We start from the raw sequence: 7039 nt of genomic DNA, 5'->3' as shown, positions 1-7039 counted from the left end.
TTATTTGCACCTGCAATGGTAAGGCACTTTGAAGATCTTCCTTCCTCTTTAATAGGCCCATGTGATCTGCTCTGAGCATTGATCCAGCCCACAGCTTGAGTCACAGTGAGCCTGAGTCACATGACATGGTGGGAGGAGCTAGATGAGCTGGTGGAGTTGAGAGAGAAGCAGCAGGCAGAGTACAGCAGCTAACCTGTGTGAGAGAGGGGCATTTTGTCTAAGGGAATTTGTTTGTGGGGAGGCCTGATGGAGAGAAGTCTTGGGAATGGCGGTCCTCCCTCTATTGTTAAAGTGTGCCAAGTTCCTTGTTACTGTGGTGGAATCAGACTTCTGGAATCTGAATAAATATCTTGGTTTTCTCTTTGAGGAAGAGAATTTATATTTTGTGAATTTTACCTGGTAACATGCCTACATATCCTTAGCAGCTGCTGTTAGTATCGTATTGGTGCCATAGAATCAAGGGGAAGATCACAGCCTATTTAAACTTTCATTGAAATTGGAAGTTACAACACAGATTCTAGTCCTAGATCTGTGATGAACTGGTTATGTCTTTGTGTAGATCCAGGAACAATTATTATAATTTTCTGTTAAATCTGGGTGATGGACCCTAGATTGCTTCCAGTTCTTTATTCAAAGATTCTAGAATGCAGTAAATGGAAAAGTGACATTTGCTCTGGGATATGAAATTATCATTCATGGATGAATGCAAAAAAGCCATACCTACCTATATATTGTAATCTTCTGCCTCAAAGTTTTGTATGATAAATCTCTTGTCTATCTCTTTCTTGGCTTATTTTATAGGGATAGGATTTTGCCTGATAGGGCCACTGAGGTCTCTCTGGTCATATCTTTACTTCCTATTTCTTTTTATCATTTATGATGAAATGCAAGTGTCATATTTGAGTTTTGTGCAAAATTCCTTGTACTGAAGGGTTTTTTTATTAATTACTCTTTGCTCATTTGTAGATTAGCTTAGTTTGAATGGTTCTCTTTAGGTCCAAGTTTAGAAATTTTACAACAGGTCTTTAATTTTACAATTTAAATGGAAAATGCAAGTTTGTTTGAAGTTGGAAATGAGCTTTCTAAAGAAATGAGACCCAACAGTATCATTGCAATTGTCATATTCACCCAGTTTCAGTTTCAGTTTACTAAAATTACAATTCTTAGATGAGGAAAATCACAATTTCCTGCCCTGACACAGTGATTCTTAATTTAATTATCTTTAAATGGTGATTACTGCAGCATTTAAGACCCCCATACTCTCTGAGGATGTTTTCTATACAATTGCTGAGATGTGCTTCAGTAGTTTCAAAGTTTCCCGCTATCATAATCTTTCTGCTTTTGTCTTCCACAAGGTATGAAAGAAGTTTGAATTCTTTTTCTGCTACACTCATTGTTGCTTATATTTCTAAAGTATATTGCTGTCAACTTTTTAAATTTTCAGTCTTTTTCCCTTTGTGATATGACAGTGCTATACACTGTTTACTTAATTTACACAGAATTCAGTCCTCATCCCAGATAAGCTGATTATTACATTGAACTGACATTTTTCCAATGATGGTTTAAAAAAAAGCAAGAGATGAAAAAGAAACAAACTGAAGCAAAATTATCTAAAATAATGCTGTGAATTAATGAATTAAACTAAGAAAATGGAATCTTCAAGGTCAATTCAATTGCTAGAGGTAGTTAAGGCTTACAACTCAGCTAAAGAGGTGTTGATGGTATTGTTAATGATTAATAATAATTATGATATTGATAAAATGGTAAGATCAAAAATCAACCGACAAGCTTTTATTAATAATCTGCTCTAAGTCAGGCACTGTAATTGGCTTTAGGAATACAAGCATGAAGGATGACATAACTTGTATTTACAATATATGCTAAGGGGAGGGAAAGCATACACATAGAAGTACATCCAAAATAAATACAGATGATATATAATTTTATAGATGAGAAAACTGAGACAAAAAACAGGTAAGAGATTTGCTCAGCATCACAAAGCTAGTAATTATCTAAGGGTAAATATGAACTTAGATCTGCCTAAATATAAGCCAACCGTTTTATCAACTACTTCACTTAGCTTTCTCTAGTAGCACTAAAATACCATATTAATCATTTGAAATACATTGATGTTGATTCAGTTTTATGCTGTTCCAACAAAAAAATTAACAAATTATAGTTTTAGAATTTTTCCCTAATTATATAAATATTAGAATTAGAGAAATATGAACATTTTAATTTCATGGAGGAAAGCTAGAGACATTCAGGAATTGAAGCTTCAATGTGGAGGTCAATTATCTCAAAGTATTGGTCTTCTCCAATGAGACATATTTTTTTTTCTTTTTTTATTTATTTAACTTTTAACATTCATTTTCACAAAATTTTGGGTTACAAATTTTCTCCCCTTTTTTCCGCTCCCCCCACCCCAAAACACCAAGCATTCTGATTACCCCTATCACCAATCTGCCCTCTCCTCTATCATCCCTCCCTTCCCTTGTCCCCATCTTCTCTTTTGTGCAGTAGGGCCAGATTATTTTCTGTACCCCATTACTTGTAATTCTTATTTCCTAGTATCAAGAAGAGTACTCGACAGTTGTTCCTATAACTTTGAGTTCCAATGTCTCTTCATCCCTCCCTCCCCACCCATCTCCTTTGGGAAGGCAAGCAATTCATTATAGGCCATATCTGTGTAGTTTTGCAAATGACTTCCATAATAGTCGTGTTGTGTAAGACTAACTAGACTAACTATATTTCCCTCCATCCTATCCAACCCCCCATTGCTTCTTTTCTCTCTTTTGATCCTGTCCCTCCCCAAGAGTGTTGACTTAAGATTGCTCCCTCCTCCCATTGGCCTCCTTTCCATCATCCCCCCCTTCCCTGCTTATCCCCTTCACCCCCACTTTCCTGTATTGTAAGATAGGTTTTCATACCAAAATAAGTGTGCGTTTTATTCCTTCCTTGAGTCAAGAACGATGAGAGTAGGCTTCATGTTTTTCTCTCACCTCCCCTCTTTTTCCCTCCACTAAAAAGTCTTCTACCTGCCTCTTTTATGAGAGATAATTTGCCCCATTCCATTTCTCCCTTTCTCCTCCCAATATATTTCTCTCTCACTGCTTAATTTCATTTTTTTTAAAGATATGATCCCATCCTATTCCATTCACTGTGGGTTCTCTGTCTCTGTGTGTGCGTGTGCATGTGCGTGTGTGTGTGTGTGTGTGTGTGTGTGTGTGTGTGTAATCCCACCAACTACCGAGATACTGAAAAGTATCAAGAGTTACAAATATTGTCTTTCCATGTAGGAATGTAAACACTTCAACTTTAGTAAAGTCCCTTATGACTTCTCTTTGCTGTTTACCTTTTCATGCTTCTCTTCATTCTTGTGTTTGAAAGTCAAATTTTCTTTTCAGCTCTGGTCTTTTCATCAAGAATGCTTGAAAGTCCTGCATTTCATTGAAAGACCATTTTTTCCCCTGAAGTATTATAGTCAGTTTTGCTAGGTAGGTGATTCTTGGTTTTAGTCCTAGTTCCTTTGACTTCTGAAATATGATATTCCACCCCCTTCGATCCCTTAATGTAGAAGCTGCTAGATCTTGTGTTATCCTGATTGTATTTCCACAATATTTGAATTGTTTTTTTTAGCTGCTTGCAATAGTTTCTCATTGACCAGGGAACTCTGGAATTTGGCCACAATATTCCTAGGAGTTTCTCTTTTTGGATCTCTTTCAGGTGGCGTTCAGTGGATTCCTTGGATACTTATTTTGCCCTCTGGTTCTAGAACCCCAGGGCAGTTTTCCTTGATAATTTCATGAAAGATGATGTCTAGGCTCTTCTTTTGATCATGGCTTTCAGGTAGTCCCATAATTTTTAAATTGCCTCTCCTGGATCTATTTTCCAGGTCAGTTGTTTTTGCAATGAGATATTTCACATTATCTTTCATGTTTTCATTCTTTTGGTTTTGTTTTGTGATTTCTTGGTTTTTCATAAAGTCATTAGCCTCCAGCCTCCATTCTAATTTTGAAAGAACTACTTTCTTCAGTGAGCTTTTGAACCTCCTTTTCCATTCGGTTAATTCTGCTTTTTAAAGCATTCTTCTCCTCATTGGCTTTTTGAACCTCTTTTGCCAATTGAGTTAGTCTATTTTTCAAGGTGTTATTTTCTTCAGCATTTTTTTGGGTCTCCTTTAGCAAGTTGTTGACTTGCTTTTTATGTTTTTCTTGCATTTCTCTTATTTCTCTTCCCAGTTTTTCCTCTACCTCTCTAACTTGATTTTCAAAATCCTTTTTGAGCTCTTCCATGGCATGAGCCCTTGGAATATTTATTCTGGATGTTTGGGATACAGAAGCCTTGACTTCTGTGTCTTTCCTTGATGGTGAGCATTGTTCTTCCTCATCAGAAAGTCATCCGAAAGGAAGGGAGGAAATACCTTTCCACCAAGAAAGTACCCTTCTATGGTCTTATTTTTTTTTCCCTTTTCTGGGCATTTTCCCAGCCAGTGACTTGACTTCTGACTTTCCTTTCCACACCTACCTCACCTCCAGATTCACCCAGCCAGCCTTGGGGTCTGAGATTCAAAAGCTGCTTCCCAGCCTCAGGGCTTTGGGTGGGGGAGGGGCTGCTATTAAGTGTGAGATTAAATTCAGGTGCTCAGGTTGGGGCAGGGCCGCCTCTAGGGGGCTCAGTTCCCTGAGTGCATTTATGTGGAGACCTTCAAGAATGGATCGAGCTCCTGCCTGTTTTGGGAGCCCGTCTGCTGCCACCTCTGCTGCTTCCTCTGGAGGGGGCCTGAGTTATGGGGACACCCCACTCCTCTCTCGACCAGCGAAAGAGACCTTCTCACTGACCTTCGGCAACTGTGGGTGGAGGTACCTGCATGGCTGCTGGAGATTCTGTCCCTGAAGCCTGCTGAGATCTGCTCCTGTCAGTGTCCCGGGGCCAAGACAGTGCTGGGCTCTCCTCTGGGTTCGGCGCATGACGGACCTTTTGGGTCGGTTTCTCAGGGCTCTCTTGAACAGAAATCTCCTCCACTCTGTTGTTCTGTGGCTTCTGCTGCTCCTGAATTTGTTGAGAGTTCTTCTTTACAGGTACTTAATGGGCTGTGGGATTCAGAGCTAGCATTTGTGTGTCTTTCTACTCCTCCATCTTGGCTCCTTCCCCTCCAATGAGACATATTGAGCATAAAGCTATCAAATAGAAAACATTAGCTGTATATGATAATGGGATAATAAGAGACTTCTTACCACCCTAAAATCCAAGTTCAAATGGGAAAAAAATAAATCAAGTAACACCTCCTCAATGGTTGTCTTAACATAAACTTTCAAAAATATAAAATAGTTGATAACAGATTTGGAAAATGTCCTAAGAAAATTCAATATTGGATTAAAAGTAACACTAACAACAACAACAACAACAACAGTGGTGTTGGCTGTTGTCCTTTTTTTCTCAAACATAATCAAAATAACTTCACTATGCTAGTGTCAAGTTACAACAAACAGGATTAAATAACTCACCCTGGGTCACACAGCCAGTAAATGTCTAAGGCTGGATTTGAACTCAAATTCTCCTGATTTCAGGACAAGAGCTCTATCTACTGAGCCACCTAGTTTCCCTGAGGCCTTTGATACTGTTAGTCATGAGGGCTTATGGAAAACCATGTCAAAATTTGGTTGCCTGAAGAAGTTCAACAACATCGTATGTCAATTTCATGACATCATGCTGTCCTGGAGTCTGCATAATGGACAATGCTCTCATGCCTGCTCAGCCACCAATGGAGTGAAACAAAGCTGAGCGCTTGCTTCCATGCTTTTTAGCATCATGTTTTCAGCCATGTTATCAAATGCTTTCAAAGAGGATAAACACAGCATCAAGCTACCACACTAATGATAAATTTTTCAATTTGAAAAGGTAAGCAGAGACCAAAATATAGGGAGTATTTGCACATGATTTTCTTTTTGTGAATTATTATGTACTCAGCGAAGCCTCTGAACCTGACATGCAACAAAGTGTTATAACAGTAAACATCCCAACATACACAGGGGGGCCTGATATCCCAGGTCCTTACTTCTGCATTTATAAAAGGAATGGCAACTTTTGAGAGGTTAACAATCACTTTAGTCAAGCACATGTATCATTTCTTTAACCAAGCACATATATCATTCACCTAATTCAAGGGAGTTAGAACCCTGAACTTCAAAGAAAATACAGAGAAATTAGAAATCAACAGACACAGCTTCCTCTGTCTGACCATAAATCTACAGACAGTTTTACTCCAAATGTCTGACCATAGCTACCAGAAAGGAAAACACTGACATCTGGGTTTTCAAAGGCAGGAGGCTACTTAAAGTGACTTCCCAAAGTGTAGACAAACAAACACTTCCAGTCAGTAAGGTCCCAAAATAAAATCCTACCTCAGAGTCTTTTTACACTTTTTAGAACCAGAGGACATCACATCCTTTGAGAACAAATGTCTCATTAACAAAAGGCATGGACCTTCTTACAAATCTTCCCAGGCCTGACAATGGGTGTGAAAGATCCTCCTTGGTCACATTCAAATAGAGGTATTATACTTCTTGATTATACTAAAACAAAAACAGCAAAAGATGCTATTTTACTTGCCATTACAAGTATGGATCGATTCTTTGTTGTTTGTGCTAATTTTGGCCTAACAATCAACACTAAGAATACACAGGTGCTCCACCATCCACATGTGGAACCATGGCTACAGCAAACGTAGTTGTGAATGCTGTGGATAAGTTCACTTATCTTGTACATCGTGTTAAGTGTACATTGCAGTGATGGACATATTGATAATGAGGTTGATGCACACATTGCCAGAGCTAGCTCAGTGCTTTAGAGTCTCCAAAGGAACGTGTAGGAGAGAAGGGGTGTTAGATTGACTACCAAAATAAAGTGCTAACCTCATTGTTGTATGCCTGAAAAACCTGAGCAATATACCAGTACCATGCCAGAAAATGGAATCTCTTCCATTTCAATGTTCTTAGGAAGATTCTGAAGATCATTTGGCAGGATAAGATACCAGACA

This window comes from Notamacropus eugenii, chromosome 5 (genome assembly GCF_028372415.1).
Source record: "Notamacropus eugenii isolate mMacEug1 chromosome 5, mMacEug1.pri_v2, whole genome shotgun sequence".
NCBI lineage: Eukaryota > Metazoa > Chordata > Mammalia > Diprotodontia > Macropodidae > Notamacropus > Notamacropus eugenii.
This window is presented reverse-complemented; position numbering follows the sequence as displayed.